Consider the following 18,759-nt stretch of genomic DNA (forward strand, 5'->3'; position numbering starts at 1 on the left):
TCTTTTCCTTTCTTCTTCTTCCAATCCTACCCAAGAGCCCTAGAGAGTGCTAGCACACTTGTGGTGCTCTCTTCTCCATCCTTGAGTGTTAGAGAACACTTCTTGTTCGTGCGGATATCACTAGAGAGTTGTCTACGTTGACAACTTCGAGATCCGGCGTACCATTGGACGAGCGGGATTTGCGAGGGCACGCTTCAAAGATATAACTCTTATCTACTGTAGATCTGGAGTGTGAAACTCGTATTCATAGTTTTATAAATTTTTCTTTGCACGGATCTGTTGGCTTTGGGGATTTCGGGGTTTCCGTTACGCGAAAACGCGGTTTTCGCGGCCCGAAAAACCCAACGCCTAGCAGCCCTTTCGTTCGGTTGTCAGTTCAAGAATGAGGTAAGCGCTACTCACCTACAGTAAGGGTAGTTTCAAGCTTTGATTTAGGTTTTCTTTTGGTTTAGAGAACAGGCTGTAGAGGATTTCGGTTTCTAGGGATTTAGGTTTCCGTTTTGGTTTTCGAAACATGCTGTTAAAAATTGTGGTTTGCTAGGGATATGGTTTTCTTTTGGGCTTCGGATTATGCTATGCAGAATTGGGTTGCTGGAGGCTTAAGTGTAGCTTCGGGATTTGCTTTCTCCTTTGCATTCCTGCTGTAGCATGCCTAAAGATATCTATATTACTCAATGAAAGTACAAGCTTTGAATAAGTCTCACATAGTTTTTAAGCTTCAGTAGGTTTTAGTTTGGAATGGCTATGAGTAGCAATTTGGTTTCTTTGTTTTCCTTACCGTGGCACTGAACAGGAGGTTGGTTGGTTTTCAATTTGTGATTGCAATGGGTATGAATAAATTTAGTTGTGGAAAGATTTAGTAGATCATTAGTAGTATAATTAGATGTGCAGTTTTGTTTTCTGTCCGTGGAACTTATTAGTAGAGATGGCTTGTGAGTTAACCATGTTATTAGTCTTTTGGTCAGTTGTTTTAATATGCAGTGTAGAATTCTTCATTGATTCATTTAAGCAATGCAGTTAAATTTTCACAAGCGCTGTAGTTTTAGATCTTTTATCCGAGCACTGCATTCTAAGATTTTATTCAAGCATTTTAGTTTCAATTTATATATATATGCAATGAATACAAATAGTTTGTATAAGCTTGTTGTTTAATTTCTGAGGCATTCTCCTTATTAGAGATATTAATAAGTAAGAAGTATTTTACTTGAAGAGGCTAGTACCCTACTTCCGAGGTTGTCATTAAACAAATCCAGGTGACCGTTTTCGAGGTCTAGGCCCTGGTAAGACCAAGGTCTTTACCCTCGTAGTACTGGTGGCTCGCTACTCAGTTTCTATTAGGGAGCGCGCAATGGTACTAAGCCTGGGCCCAAGAGATTATTATTTTGAAGTATAAAAGTATAAGTTTTAAACAAGTGAAATAAGCTTCACATAAGTTTAAAATTCGGTAAGTTTAGTTTCCTTTTATGCTAGCATGTTATATAAAATTTTCTTGCTGTTATTTGCTATTAGATGAGGAGCTTTACATGTTTATCATTTCAGTATATTCACATGCATATTCGAGTTTTGTGAGTTAGATAGCGCATACTAAGCAATTTTGCTTATAGCTGCATTTCATCTTAATGCAGATAAAGGAAAGGAAAAGCTATAGTGAAGGAAGGCGACAAGGAGGTGCGGATGGATGTGTGATGTTTGGACTATGGAAGCCTTGGGATTTAGTTTAATAATTCATTAAGACTTTGTATTCAGAATATTTGAACCATTCTTTCATGTTGTTAGATTTGCATTGGATATCTTATGTTTAGAACTCTTTCTTTTAATTGCTATGCACATTGGTTTATTATCTGAGTTGTATCATTGTTGCATGCTTGTGTAGATTTATATATATAGTTTCTAGCATGTTCAGATTGATGTATAGTTTTAGTTGTGAACGTATGCTTGAGTAGTATGTTTTCCGCTGTTACATAATGTATGCTTTGAGTTTTGAGAGTTTTAAGCATAGATAATTTCATGTGAGAAACATTAATTAAGACAAGTTAGTAGTCCAGTAGCGCTCCACCCTCACAGACTAGTAGGGAGGAGGGTGAGGTGTTACAAGTTGGTATCAGAGCAGTCTCATTCTCCAGCATCACACACACATCAGCATCAACCTTGTCGTCTTCAAGTAAGAAAGTATTTAAAATTCTTTCATTAGTATGCTTTTCCTTATTATTTACAGTAAAGAGAAATTTTTAGAAGTATTTGATTTTATGTGCAGAATAGTGAGGTGTTTAGAAGTGCTTACTCATAAATGTTTAAAGTCAGGAATTTTGCTTCATTTTCTCTCCCTACATAACTAGATATCAAGAAGAGGGCGTCCCCGTACTGCTCGTACTGAAGACCGAGCTCCAGAGAACGAAGAACCCAGAACAACTGAACCAAATCTCTCTAAAGTTGTTGCTCAACTCCAGAGACAAGTGGCAGAGCAGCAACAAGTGATCGATAATCTGATGACGAATCGGCAGCCAGTCCCTCCCACTCCTCCAACTATCAATGTGGAGACTCCAGTGGTGACTGAGGTTCCACCAGCCACCCTAGAAGTCCCCACAGCACCTAGAAGACAAGAAGCATACCTGATACAGTGGTTGAAGCTGAAGCCAGAAAGTTTCTCAGGCACGACTGAGCCCTGGGATGCTCAGGCTTGGTTTAAGACACTGGAGAGCACCATGGAGCTTCTTGACTGGCCAGAAGTCGAGAAGGTCAAGTATGCCTCTTTCTGCCTATCTGGAGATGCTCGTATGTGGTGGGAGAGAGTTAAGAGAAAGAGAGCAGTCAATCAGATGAGCTGGGCTGACTTCAAGATAGAGTTTTACGAAGAATTCTTCCCCCAACGAATTACTAATAAACATTATGAGGAGTTTATAGAATTCAGACAAGGTGACCTGTCAGTGGAAGAAGCAGTAAAGAGATTTAACAAACTAGCTCGTCTCTACCCAGAGCTAGTAGGTACAGAGAAAGAACGAGTCAGACTGATGCTCCTAATGTCGAGGCCAGAAATAGCACTTAACGTGAGTAGTGGAACTCACCACCACAGACTGGTGAAGAGCTGGTCAGTCGGGCATTAGTCACTGAGCACTATCTGAACAACATCAAGGCACAACAAATGCAATTCAAGCTAGTCAAGATAGAAGACAAAACAGCAGGGAGTCAGAAACCTCAGGCAAGTAAGCAGCCCTAGAAGGGCAAAGATAACAAGAGGAAATGGTGGAATACAGGAGGTAGCCAAAAGGGAGGTCCTACAGACAAGCAGGCCAAGTTCCCTCCCTGCCCTAACTGTGGTAGACTACATCCAAGAGCCTGTCTTTTGGGTCTGACTGGATGTTATTCGTGTGGTCAAGAAGGACACCGGGCTAAGGCTTGTCCAAACAAGCTCAAAGCACCTCAGCAACAGGCAGTGCAATACGGGAACAAGCCTCAGTTACACTACATCCCTGCAACTCTGGACGGACCTCAGCTCAGTCAAGGAAGGTTGGAAGCCCCACCAGTTTCAGCCAGTGCCAGAGTATTCTCCCTCACTAAAGAGAAAGCTGCTAGTGCCTCGATAGTCGTAACAGGTCAAGTAGTTATTTTTCAGCATTTAGCTACTATACTATTTGATACTGGGGCGACCCATTCTTTTATATCAGTACTCTTTGCCAAAGAATTTGAGATGCCTACAGAGAGCATGAACTCTAAGTTTTTAACGACCCTTCCTTCTAAGGAAGTCATGGAGTCCAACCAGTGGCTTTGGGCTATACCAGTCAGAATTTCAGACCGAGAGCTATATGTTGATCTAGTAGTCCTTGCGATGCAAGATTTTGATGTCATTCTGGCTATGGATTTCCTCAGTAAGTACAGTGCTTCGGTGGACTGCCGCAGAAGGAAAGTGATTTTCAGCCCAGAAGGTGAACCATCCTTTGAGTTCACGGGAGTGCCGAAGAGGAAGACCCAGAAATTCCTCTCTTCTCTAACAGCTCACCAGATGTTAGCTAAAGGGTGTACTGGTTTTCTTGCGTACATTGTGAATGCAGAAGAACAAGAAAGACCCAAGTAGGAAGACGTTCGGGTAGTCTGTGAGTATCCAGAGGTATTCCCAGAAGAGCACCAAGATTACCTCCCAACAGAGAAGTAGAGTTTGAAATTGAGTTGGTTCCTGGTACCGGTCCAATTTCAAAAGCTCCGTGCCGTATGTCTCCAGCAGAACTGAAAGAGCTACAAGAACAACTCCAGGAGCTGCTTGACAAGGGTTTCATCCATCCTAGTCATTCACCATGGGGAGCTCCAATGTTGTTCGTTAAGAAGAAAGAAAGATCTATGCGTGCATAGATTATAGAGCGCTGAACAAAGTAACAATTAAGAACAAGTACCCTCTTCCCAGAATAGATGATCTATTTGATCAGTTAAATGGGGTAACAGTGTTTTCTAAGATAGATCTACGCTCTGGGTACCATCAGTTTAAAGTGAAAGAAAGTGATATACCCAGGACAACTTTCAGGACCAGATATGGACACTACGAGTTTGTAGTCATGTCTTTTGGTGTGACTAATGCACCTGTGGTCTTCATGGACTTAATGAACAGGGTGTTCATAGAATACCTTGACAAGTTTGTCATCGTGTTCATCGACGACATTCTGATCTATTCAAGAACACCAGAGGAGCATGATACGCACTTGAGGATAGTACTACAGACCCTTCAGCAAAAGCAGCTTTATGCTAAATTCTCAAAGTGCGAATTATGGTTAGAGCAGGTGGCGTTTCTAGGTCATATCATTTCTAAAGAAGGTATCCAGGTGGATCTTGCCAAAATAGAAGCGGTCAACAACTGGAGTAGACCCAAGAACGCCAGGGAGATCAGAAGCCTCCTTGGTTTAGCTGGGTACTACAGAAAATTCGTGGAAGACTTTTCCAGGATAGCCTCTCCATTAACTTCCCTAACTAGGAAGAACAAGAAGTTTGAATAGTCAGACAAATGTGAGCAAAGTTTCCAAGCATTGAAGACGAAACTGACCAGTGCTCCTATTCTGACAGTTCCAAAGAGTGACAAGAGTTTTGACATATACAGTGATGCCTCCAAGATGAGCCTCGGAGCTGTTCTCATGCAAGAAGGGAAGGTTATAGCTTATGCTTCCAAACAACTCAAAGACTATTAGAAGAACTACCCCACTCATGATCTTGAGCTGGCAGCTGTGGTTTTTGCACTAAAACTCTGGCGACATTATTTGTATGGGGTTCAGTGCAGAATCTTCACCGACCATCAGAGTTTGAAGTATTTCTTTACCCAGAAAGATTTAAACATGAGACAGGGCAGGTGGCTAGAGTTGGTTAAGGATTATGACTGTGAAATCCTCTACCACCCAGGTAAAGATAATAAAGTGGCGGATGCACTGAGTCGAGAGTCCAGTGTAACCTTGATGCCCTTGTCATCATTAGCACTGCCACTACAGAAGGAATTGTCAGATTTTGGAGTCGAAATTGTTTATGGGCAACTCTCTGCATTGACCTTAGAGTCAATCTTGCTTAAGGATATACAGAGAAAGCAAAGTGAAGATCCAGATATCCAGAAGATCATGCAAGGGATACAAAAAGAAGAAAATTTAGAGTTTCGAGTATCAGACAGTGGAATCCTTTATCAGGGGAGTCATCTTTGTGTCCCCAATGATGAGGAATTTTGAAGGAAGATTCTGGAAGAAACTCATAGCACACCATACTCCATGTGTCCTGGTTCCACCAAGATGTATCAAGATTTGAAACAAAGATTCTGGTGGTCTGGACTCAAGAGAGATGTCGCAAAATATGTCAGTACCTGCCTGACATGCCAGAGAGTCAAAGCAGAGCACCAGAGACCAGGAGGAGTTCTACAGCCTCTCCCAATACCAGAGTGGAAATGGGAAGAAATATCCATGGACTTCATAATAGGTCTTCCAAGAACTACTAATGGCTATGATGCGATATGGGTGATAGTGGACAGATTGACCAAGTCTGCCCTTTTTCTAGGCATCAAGGTGTCCCACTCTATAGAGCAATTGGCACAGCTATATGTTAAGAAAGTGATCAGACTTCATGGTGTTCCGAAGTGGATTGTTTCTGATAGGGATGGGAGCTTCACCTCTCATTTTTGGGAGTGTGTTCAAAATGCACTAGGCACCAAACTCAAGTTCAGCACAGCCTTCCATCCCCAGACTGATGGACAGACAGAACGAGTAAATCAGATTTTAGAAGACATGCTCAGGGCTTGTGCATTAGATTTTAAAGTTAGTTGGTGCAAGTATCTGTATTTAGCTAAATTCGCCTACAACAATAGCTACCAGGCCACTATCAAAATGTCACCTTACGAGGCACTGTATGGTCGAAAGTGTAGATCACCTATATGCTGGCTGGAGACTGGAGAAAGAAAAGAGATGGAATCAGAACTTGGCAGGCAGACTGAGATGATAGAAGAAACCACACAAGCTATCCAGAAGATCAGACAGAGGATTGAGACTGCCCAGAGCAGACAGAAAAGTTATTTTGACACTCGCCGTAGGCCACTTGAATTCCAAGTAGGGGATTCAGTCTTTCTCAACGTTGCTCCTATGAAGGGAGTGATGAGATTTGGCAAAAAGGGCAAGTTGAGTCCCCGCTACGTAGGACCCTATCCGATCACAGAGAGGATTGGGAAAGTAGCTTACAAGTTGGACTTACCACAGAACATGTCACTGTTAGTACTTTCAATTGTAATCTCTTTTTGTACCAAATTTACGATTTGATAGTGAATTGCCTACAGTAATCGCTCAACGAGCGAGGGCCTTGGAGTAGGAGTCGCCCAAGGCTCTGAACCAAGTAAAAACACTTGGGTCCTTTTTGTGTTTGCTTTTATTGTTATTTCCGCTGCATTACACTCAAACGCTTTACGTATTCGAATTGAACGAAATAGCCACGAGTGTTATTCACCCCCCCCCTTAGCACCTCTCGATCAAACAATTGGTATTAGAGCGGGGTTGCGTTGATCTGGTGCAACCACCGATCACGCAATTCTTTCGTGGTGTTTTCAATTTTTACAGAGTCAATTAGAATCTAGCTTAATAGCTATATTCTAATTATTTTTTTGAATCGGATTTTGCTCGAAGTTGGTGCAACACCACTCGAGCTCGTGATATTAATTTTATTTCCCGCACTACTAATCCAAGACCTAGTCTTGGGACATTTCTATTTTTTTCTTTTATTTTGCATATTATCAATGGCCCAACAAGAAGGATTCAACACCGTTTGTCCCCCGCTCTTCACCGGAGAAGATTTCGGGTACTGGAAGGGGCAAATGGAAACCTTCCTCAAAATACAGTTCGACATGTGGATGATCATCAAGATGGGATTGCAACTACCAACCGACGAAGATGGCAAGCCTACACCCTGCGAAAAATGGGAACCATCACTAATCAAGAAAGTGGAAGCCAACTCACGAGGGCAAGCCTACACCCACGAGGGCACCTCCGACACCAAGGTGAGTAAAAGAGACCTTTTGTTTAATAAATTATATAACCTGAAAATGCAGGACGGAGAGACAGGAAGTTAACTTCACGCACGCATACAAGACATTCTCAACTCCCTTCATGCGATCGGGCAAAGAGTCGAGGATCGGGACATCATAAGGTACGCACTCAACGCTTTTCCGAGGAGTACATTGTGGGCATCAATGGTAGATGCCTACAAAGTCTCCAAGGACTTATCTTCCATTAGACTAGATGAATTGTTTTTGGAATTCAAACTGCATGAACAGACTAATACACAGCCAACCGAGAAGGGTATTACTTTGGTTGCAGGTACCAGTCAAACACGCGAACCAAGATCATGGCGAAGAACTGAATCGGAGTCGGAAGACAAACCCGACTCAGACAATGAAGATGGCGAATTGACCTCTGAACTCGTGAATCTGGTGAAGAAGCTCTACAAGAAGAAGAAGGGCTTCAACAAAAGAGATCTGAAGAAAGCAGTCCAATGCAAGGAGAGTCAACCAAGCTCTAAAGTCAAGTTCGAAGTAACTTGCTACGGGTGCAACTAGAAAGGGCACATCAAGGCCAACTGCCCAAATCAGAAGGATGCAAAGAAGCAGAGGAAAAAGAAGGTGCTGAAAGCGACATGGGACGAATCCTCAGAAGAAGATACCGACGACGAACTCGATCAAACGAGTCTACTTGCACTGATGGCCCGGGACCAGATCAATCTGTCCGAGAGCGAGAGCGAGTCGGAAGCCGAGTCCCAGCGAAGCCACAGATCCATATCCGTTTCCGAAGGGCCTGAAACCGCTGTAAGTATTCCTCGGTTAAACAATTTAGTTAATTACTTATTATGCAAATTAGCTAAATCAAACCTTAAGGTGAAGTCACTTCTAAAGGAAGTAGCAATTCTTAAAGAAGTGACTAACTCCGAAACCTTGCCTGACCCTGTTCAGACTGAAAATTCAACTCAAGTTTAAAAACTTGAGGAAGAAAATTCCAGTCTGAAAACTCAGGTCAAAGATTTGAAAAATACATTAGAATGGTTCGCTTTGGGCTCCAAGAAGCTTGACCTGATTCTTGGGACACAAAGAGTCGTTTTACAACAAAACTGGGCTAGGTTATAAAACTAAAAGAAAATATAGATCTTACCTGTCCTTAGTAAATAGACAAAATAATAAATCAGTCCAAGCATGGGTACCCAAGTCCAACCTGGTTATTAAGTTGTACTTGGTCAATATTGGGTCCCTAAGGATCAAATACATTACCTAGATAGACCATACCGAGGTTATGATCCAGGGGGAGCTAGAAGAAAAACAATAAAAATTAAATTAAATTAAAACTCAAATTAAATAAAATTAAATTAAAATTTAAATAAAATCAAATTAAATTGAAATTCAATTTAAAATTCAAATTAGAATTCAATTTGAAATTCAGATTAAATAAAAAAATCAAATTAAAATTAAATTCAGATTAATTCAAAATTTAAATAAAATTCAGAAATTAAATTCTTACAAAATCTTAAAAATCTAAGGGAAGGCTCCAGAATAGCTGACACCTTCAAACTTAATCCACCCGACAAGGGTAACCAAGAGTAAACTACCCGGCAGGGTAATTAAGGTTAGATTAAAATGGGCTAGGTTTAACTTGACTCATGGTACTAGTGAAGCTTAGTTATCGCATGTCTAGGAAGATATGGTTTCGACCTAGTTCATTTGTCTAAGTGGAACTGACCGAAGCTACCATTTATGGATCCTAACTAGTTAGACCAAGGTTTTGTACTAAGTTCAATGGATTGGACTATTTGGAAAACCTCGAAGGCATGATTACTTTAATGATGTCCTTGTGACTCACCATAGCCAAGAAGCTTATCCAAACAATACCTACTTGTTGAACCCAAAGCTAAACCTGAATCTAACACAAAGTTAAACCAAACTCTAAAATTGAACCTAATTCATCGCACAAAAATTATAAGATTACCTGATTAAAAATTTAAATAGGGTGAGATGACTAAGGAATAGAAATTAAAATAAAATCAAATTTGAAATTCAAAAATATAAATCAAAATTCTAAATTCAAATTCAAATTTAAACTTTGAGTTAAAATTCAAATTTCGAAATTAAAATTCATAATTAAAATTAAATTAATTCTAATTCAAAATTCAAATTCGAAATTCGAATTAAAATTAAAATATGTAATTAAAATTAAATTAACTAACTTAAATATTTTTCAAAATTAATTAACTTAAATATTTTTCAAAATTAATTAACTTAAATATTTTTCAAAATTTAATTAACTTAATTATCTTCAAAATTAATTAACTTAAATATTTTTCAAATTTAATCAACTTAATATTTTCAAAAATTGATTTACTTTTTCAAAATTTAATTAATATTCTTTCAAATTTAATCAACTTAATATTTTCAAAAATTGATTTACTCTTTCAAAATTTAATCAACTTAATATTTTCAAAAATTAATTTACTTTTTCAAAATTTAATTAATATTCTTTCAAAATTTAAATGAGCTTAATATTTTCAAAAATTAATTTAAACTTAATACTTTTTCAAAATTTAATTCTTTCAAAAATTTAATTAATTTAATATTTTTCAAAATTAAATTAAATATATTTCAAATTAAGTTAACTTAAATATTTTTTTTCTTCAAATTAATTAACTTAAATATTTTTTTAAAAAAATTAATCAACCTCATTTTCAAACTCAATCAACTTGAGTTTCCAAATCCAATCAACTTAATTAGCCTTCAATACTTAATACTGTTTCATAAATTAAAATTTTGACACGTAGGCGCACAGAGAAGGCGCCTCCCACACGAGGGAGGCGCCCTCAATCACGGTGGGAAAACTCCTGCCGCCTTAATCAAAGGCACCTCGGATGCTCTCCGAGGCACCTCCAATATCACCTATAAGGCGCCTTAACCGGGGTTAAGGCGCCTTCAACCCGCATTTTTGCCACGAACAGAAATCCTTTCTGTTCGTTTTCTGCCGACGCCGAGCATGAGTTTCTCGTGCGATTTCTCCCCAACCAAGGCGCCTTCAACCCACCTCTTCCTCCTCTACTCCTAGCCATGCCTCCTAGGTATACTATAAACCTTCCTTAATCGTCTACTACATGAATTTCGTACTAGTTTTTGCTATTTTTCTTGCATATTGTCAAAAATAGGAAACATTGCATTGTTGATCCTACACCGGCTAGGGCCCCTTCTACGGATCCTAGATTTCCCTCGAAACAACATAGGGTAGATTTTGCTATGTTTACCTTTGAGTCCATTAAACCTAGGTATGTAGGTTGGATATTTTTCTCCCAGTTCTGTCACCCTGCTGTCCAGATGATAGATTACTATCACATAGGGAAACTGGTTTACTGCAACAACACAGTAAACCAGGATTTGTGTGCCCAGTTCTATCACAACCTTGAAAAGGTTGATGATACTACATATTCCACCAGAGTGGGTGGAACTGACATCCAGTTTACCCCCTCCCTGATTCGTACGAGTCTAGAGCTTAGCGAGTCCACATGTACCTTCCTGTGCTACCCGGGTAGGGATCTACCATTCGATGATCCCTATTCCCATATCACCTTAGATGACATCTATATGCATTTTTTTTGGGGAGGAGAGACCCTTTGGCCTGACTGAGTTCAGGTCAACTCTTCTTGGAGTTCAGGACTACATCATTTACAGAGTCATGACAACATGCATCTTGCCTATCACATATAGACATTGCTCTGCATATGTTCTATAACATCATTCATGCATCTAGTACAGTCACGTCTAGAGTGGTCCATATGCCCTACTGTCATATCCTGACCCATATTTTCTCCACCTTTAGGATAGACACGACCATAGGGACACTCATCCCACTTACCATATACGATGAGTTAGGGCAGTGGAGTCTTCGATAAGCCGGTATAGAGGTCACCGCCGAGGGGATTCTGGCCTGGAAGGGCCGGCCGTCGCCAGTCGCTGCTCCTATCGCTCCAGAGGGCGAGGATGCACCAGGCGAGGGAGAGGAGTGGCCCGACTTCTTAAAAGAGGAGTTTTTTTGCAGATCCTTCCACCTCTGCCGGGCCCTCCACATCAGCCGGGCCTTCGACTTCGGCATCACTCTCTATCGAGGACAGACTCGCCCGTCTTGAAGTTCAGTCCATTGAGACTCGACGCGCTGTTCGAGAGAGCCATCGCTTCCTCCGATCACTACGATCCGAGATAGCTGCAGGGTTCGCCTCTCTCCGAGGCAAGATATGTCGCCAGGGACAGCCTCAACCTGCACCCGAGCAGCCCCTTGCACCACGTCCAGCTGATGACCCTTCAGCTGATGATCCTGCTTTCGATGATCCTACCTTATGACACTACCATTTGATGTATCTTGGATAGACACCTATATTGTCCAGTTTGACTGTACTGGTGCTTAGTTGAACTCTACTTATTTATGCTTACTAGTTTTTTTAAATTCTGCTCTTAGAAGACAAATAGGAATGTGTTGGGTAAAATTGATTCACAAATCAGTTTCCTACTTTTTAAATGATTTACTTGTTTTTCAAAATCATCTTGTGCTTTAAAAATTCTAGGCAAAATTTTGTTTTCAAAATCCCAATTTTTCTTAGATTTTCAAAATATGGACTTAGCCTAGGCTCTACCCTAGAAATCATGCTCCCCTAGAATTGAGCCAGAGCATCTCACAAACACCTAGGCTTACCTTGATTGTGTTTGAAAAACTTAGAATGGTGTGAGATGCATAGGGTATAGCCTAGACTCAAGAATACTTATATCTGTGCATCAATATGAGTCTGGGCGTTAAATACCTAATATACAGTAATCAAGTCAAGTCATCAAGCCCTAGTCAAATCTAACTGGATCTATTGACTTAACTTGACTAATCAAGTGAAAGCTGTTGTCCTCTAGACAATTAGCTAGTAGCTAGATGGTTAGACATGTGGCTAAGAAATTAAGTATTTGATTTTTTTTAGGGTTACTCAACTTGAACATTAGGGCTCTGATACCTTTTTAAAACAACCTAGTTAACTTGCAATCAATTTAACTCGACTCATGCTTGGACATTAAGGTTTAAACTAATTGCTCCTCCTTGCCCGTTAAGTATTTTGGAATTCATTATTCGTTTAAATACTTTTTAAAAAAATAGTCTTAAACTTTCTTAATATTTTTTTTAAACTTTTCAAAATATTTTGAAAATTTAGTGAAGTTTATTTGTTTCTCTTTCCAAGTTATTGTTCAAAAAGCTTGTTCAAAATTAAGAAAATATTTACCAACAAAATTTTTCGAATCTATCTAACAGAGTTTAAAAATTTCAACTAAGTTTCAAAAGTTATTTTTTCAAAATAAACTTTTTACTAGCTCTTTAAACTTAGTTGAAAGAAAAATGATCTCTTTAGACATTTAGCTATGAATTTTACAATGAAATTTAATTATAAAATGCTAAGTGTTTGAAAAGTTCTTTAAATTAGCCAAAATCCCTTCTTTTAAGCTAAGTGTTTTCTTTAAAAGTTTTTTCCCAAACTTAATTCAATTTTCGTACTTAAGAAAATCCCTTTTAAAAGACTTTTAAGTTTAATGAAAAATCTTTAAATAAAGTCTTTAAAAGCTTAAGTTTTCAAAATTTTGGCTAAACAGAATTGTTTTGCACTTTTTCTTAGCAAAATTTTACTAAGTCTTTCTCCTACAAAGTTTTCCCTACAAAGTTTTAAAAGCCATGTGCTTTAAAATGTCATTTTTTACTAAGTTTTCCTACAAAGTTTTTTGATATATGGCAAAGGGGGAGAGTAGGACAAAAATTCAAATAAGGATAAGAGTTCTCTTATTAAGGGGGGGTTCTCTTATTAAGGGGGAGCCCTCTTATTAAGGGGGAGCCTTAACTTTGTAAATTTTAAGCTTACCTTAAATTCTAAAATCTTTTTAGCTTGTACTTAACCTGTTACTCAAGTATGTTTACGTTTGGGCTTAAACTTCTTATTTTAAAGCATGCTTATGTTTATTTTTGCATTTTGTTTACTTAACTTTGAATTTGAGTTGCCATAACCAAAAAGGGGGAGATTGTTGGTGCAGAAAGCATCAGACGATTGAACCCAAGTTTTGATAATGGCAAAGGGTTCAAAGTTAAGTTGTCTTTGTTGGGATCGAAAATGGAGCTAGAGGGGGGGGGGGGGGGGGAATAGCTCGACGCGATCTCGTGCTTGTTGTTGCTTGTTTCTTCAAAGATAAGCAGCGGAAATACAAGAAACAATACATACAACGCTAACAAAAGGATTTACTTGGTATCCACCTCAAGATGAGGTGACTAATCCAAGGATCCACACACACGAGCACTCTCCACTATGGAAAACACTCCTTTAGGGTAACTACCGAAGGCGGAGAAGCCTTTGCAAACTCACACAACAAACAAGAAGAGAAGAAGAAGCAACTATAAATAAATCTTACAAGATTGTGTACAATAAGCCCTAGCTAGCTTCTTCCTCTTGCTTGGGATGCCTCTTGACCTTGAAAACGCTGCTCCAAGAAACTTCAAGAACTGGCGGTGAGCTCTGGAGAAAAACCCTAGAAGATCACTGTGCTCATGGAGGAGAAGGCCGAGAGAGCTCTACCGAGTTCTCCGCACGCCAACGGCTAAATACGACGCCAACGGTCGGATCCCAATCGATTGAATTGCTCCCAATCGATTGGGGAGTCTTTAGATCGATCCACCGACCGATCAAGAGCACCTCTGTGCTCTCGGGAATTGCCTGGATCAATCGGCCGATCGATCCAAGGCTTATCGCGCGAAGTCCCAGCTCCCAATCGATCGCCCGATCGATTGGGGGCTCTGGATCGATCGGTTGATCGATCCAGAGCTGTTTTGTTCGCGTGATGCTCGTTCCCAATCGATCCACTGATCGATTAGGAGGAGGTTTGTTGCGAGAACTCATCCAATCGATCGGTCGATCGATTGGGCATGTGCCAATCGATCGACTGATCGATCCAGCTCCTTATTTTTGCCCAAAAACAAGTCCAAAGTCCCCTAAACAAACATCCGGTCAACCATGACCTGTTGGTCCATCATGCCTAGCATCCGGTCACCCTTGACCTACTAGGACTCACTCACCAAGTGTCCGGTCAATCCCTTTGACCACTTGAACTTTTTAACTCGTGCCAAGTATCCGGTCAATCCCTTTGACCTACTTAGACTTTCCAACACCAGATGTCCGATCAGCCTTGATCCATCTGGATTTCCTCGTGCCTGACTTCACTCACCAGGACTTCTCAATTGCCTATTTTCACTCACTAGGACTTCTCAACTGCCTGACTTAACTCACCAGGACTTTCATTCTGCCTATCTTCACTCACTAGGTCTTTCACCTGGCTTCACTCACCAGGATTTTCCATTCTGCCTAACTTCACTCACTAGGTCTTTCACCTGGCTTCACTCACCAGGATTTTCCTTCTGCCTAGCTTCACTCACTAGGTCTTTCACCTGGCTTCACTCACCAGGATTTCCAGTCAAGTATCCAGTCAACCTTGACCTACTTGACTCTCCTTCACAATTTCCCCACATGAACAATCGCACCTGCAATCTCCATGTGTTGTCTACATGTATTGTCAAACATCGAAAGCCAAACATCAAGACTCGAGCTTGACTCAATTCAAGCTCAGTCAAACAGGTCAACCTTGACCTAGAGAATATTGCACCAACAAATTCCTCCTTTTTGATGTTTGACAATACCTCCTTTAAGTTAGGCTAATCCCATAGCCTAAACTTCCTTTATGCCAATATATGAATGAGGATTCTCTTCATCTTTCCCTTTGCCCATAGGGCGATGCACATTCTCCCCCTATTTAGGAAATGAAGGCCTAACTTAAACCCTACATTCTCCCCCTATTGGCACACATCACAAACATTCCCCATCTTTGGGCACACATCAAAAACAAACTCTCCTCCTGAAGAGTTTACCCTTTGTTGTTTACAACTTCACTCGTTGCTCACAACACAATAATGAAGGTCTCATACCCTTCATTATTCTCAACGCTCATCCTTGAGCATATACCACTTGGTATATTCACACGATTCAAATGAAGGTCCCATACCCTTCATTTTCATCAAATGCTCATCCTTGAGCATATATCACTGAAACAATGAAGATATCCACTCTCCATTGTAGTCAAATGCCCAACCTTGAGCATTCTCATGAAAGAAGGTTAACCACCTTCCAAGGTGTATGAAAAATAATTTTCATGTCCTTAAAGAGTAACTCACCATAAAGACATGGTCGTGACTTCTGTCATTGCACCAACAATTTAGGGAACCCAAATTTAGAAGTTTTGAGGTTCATAAATTCAATAATGAAACCAAACCTCAACCTAAACTTCTACTTAGTCTTCCTTAACCAATCCATCCTAGTTTTCATCATGAAAACTCCCCCTAGATGTATAAAAATATGTTTTGAGGGGTAAGGAATGGTTACATAGACTAAAACATGGTCCAAAATGCTGAAATCAAGCTTTCCCAGCCAAAATCAGCATTCCCAATCGATTGGAGTTGGGTTCCAATCAATTGAACCCTGCTGAATCGATCCACTGATCGATTCAGACTGCCTAGATCGATCAACTAATCAATCTAGCGAGCTTTTTCTCGCGGGAAAGTTCCTCTCAATCGATCGCCCGATCGATTGAGGCACTCCAATCGATCGGGTGATCGATTGGGGCTCTGAAAAACTGAAAGTTCATTTCAGTGAATTTCAGAAACTCCCCAAAACTCTACAAAATTATAAAAATCGTGAAAATTCATGTAGACACTACTTAGGGGATATACTATTAAGGAAAAATAATTTTCTATGAAAATACTTTCTATTTTTCAAGATTGATACAAACTTAAAAACTTGTAAAAACTTTAGTGTTTTCTTCTAGTTTGTGTCTAACTTTTTAATGATAATTACTATCAAAAGATAGTCTTCATCAAGGTTTTCTAAAAGAATTTTAAAATGATTTTCAAAACCAATGTCCAACCATGTTTTTTGGGCTCAATGCACATGACTTGTACATTAGCTTTTCCAATGATTGGAAAACACATAACTATGTGTTTTGATGAACCTAAAACTCAAAATAATGCACTAAATCAACATCTTGAGTTTTGTTCTTCATCCTAACATCTCACTTGTATTTAATGTGTATGAAACCACATACAAGTCACCTTATAGTTCATAGTGAGATGTAAACTTTGGTTTTGCCCTATTCTAGGGATCATGCATATTTATCTAGGCATTTTGAGGTTATGAACATCCACCAACGTTGTTACATGTTAATGGATGCCATTTGTCCTTAGTTTGCATAAAATAAAATAATGCATGATAATGTTATGGCATAGATCAAAAAGAAATAATTTTCAAAGGAAAATATCCTATACCTACATGATGTATGTATGACATGACATGATATTTTTGTGGTTTTCATAATAAAATATGAATGCAAAAATAAACATGATGTCATGACATATGATGGGCAAACAAAGCATGGCAAGTTTTAGCATTAATGAAATATACCTAGATTACTTATCTAAGTATTCTAAAACCTTAGCTAAATCCTAGATTGCCCAATTTCATCAAGGAAATGCCAAAACCCAATTTTGACATTTTCATTGCCTTTTCCTACATTGTGCCAATTTAAATTAAGCATATTCCTCAAAATTTGACACAAATTACTCTCTCAAAGAGTAACCACTTTAAGTTAAGGCATAAATTGCCTTTAATTTCCTAAGAACATACCAAAATCCCAACTTGGTAGTTCTTTTGATTTTCCCTATTTGTGTCACTTAGAATATCATCCAATTTCTCAAAATGTGACACATTTTACTCTTCCCAAGAGTAAACATATACCCCTTATCATTTTCAAAGGTTAATAATAACCTTGAAAATGCTCTCTGAGTGTCAACTTCATTAAAGTTGGGTTAACTACCCTTCTAATCGGAGTTGACACTCTCTAACCCATTTATGAGGTAGAGAAAATGCTCCTAGGAACCCAAAACCTATTGGTGCCCCTTGGATACTCTAGGTATTCACTAGGGATAACTTCCCTAGATACCTTCCTAGTGACCTTGTTAGACTTCTTAGAAGCCTTGATCACCTTTTCTAGGTCAACCCTAGGAATAACCTCCCTTTTGACCTTCTTTGGGACTTTCTTAGACTTCTTAGAAGTCTTAGTCACATTTGTTGCAAAAATACTCTTAGGGATAACCTCCCTAGTATATTTGACTTGACTCTTAGTCCTAGACTCGGTTCCATAGCTATATGGAACCCTATGGTAAGAAATTACATCCTTCTTAGCCTTGGGTTTGTATCCCAAACCTCTATGGCCATTGGATGACCTTTGTACTCCTAAACCTAGGTTTTGTTCATTTTGCCCTTTTAGGATATTTTCCATCCTTTTAAGGGTCTTTTCTAACTTATCAAGTCTTGACCTCAAGACTTGATTTTCCATCCTTAAGTCCTTAGCTTTAGGTTTTTCAATGAATTCATGAGCATTTTTATTTCTAGACCTATAACTAAAATTCTTAGTTTCCTTGTCTAGATTTTTATCTATCTTTCTAAACCTAGGTGGTAGTTTTAGCATGTAGAGGCACATGTTTTTCTTTAAAGCTCTCATGCTTTCTATTCTTATGGTAAATAGCATTAAAATGATAAAAATTAGAACTAGCATGCTTTTTACCATTATTCAAGGGAGTAGGCTCAATAAATGATACCTTTCTTTTTACCTTGGAGGCTCCCCCTTGAGTTGTGCTTCCTTTATGAGCCTTGACCACTTTCTTCCCCTTGGGACATTGGCTCCTATAATGTCCCTTTTGATTGCAAGAGAAGCACACAATGTGCTCCTTGCTCTTCTTTGTTGTGGGAACGGTCTCCTTGGGCTTCTCCTTGCCCTTTAGTACAACCTGGCCCTTCTTCTTGGCCAACTTGGGGCACTTGCTCTTGTAATGCCCATGTTCCCTACACTCAAAACATACAATGTGATTTTTATTTTTAATTGAATTAGTTATACCTTCATGTGTAGGGATGGCACATAATCCTCCATTTGATGTTTCTTGATTTTTGGAGGATACATCGTCTTCTTCTCCATTTGACCCGGATGTAGAAGCTTCTCCTTCTTCTTGATCCGGCGAAACCAAAGGTTGCTCCCCCTCAATCCTAGAGGTGGAGACTTCTTCATCTTCATCTTGTATGTGAAACAAAGAGTATGCTCCCTCTTTACCTTTTTCATTGAATTCCTTTGAAGATGAA

The sequence above is a fragment of the Zingiber officinale genome, chromosome 7B (genome assembly GCF_018446385.1).
Source record: "Zingiber officinale cultivar Zhangliang chromosome 7B, Zo_v1.1, whole genome shotgun sequence".
NCBI classification, from domain to species: Eukaryota; Viridiplantae; Streptophyta; class Magnoliopsida; order Zingiberales; family Zingiberaceae; genus Zingiber; species Zingiber officinale.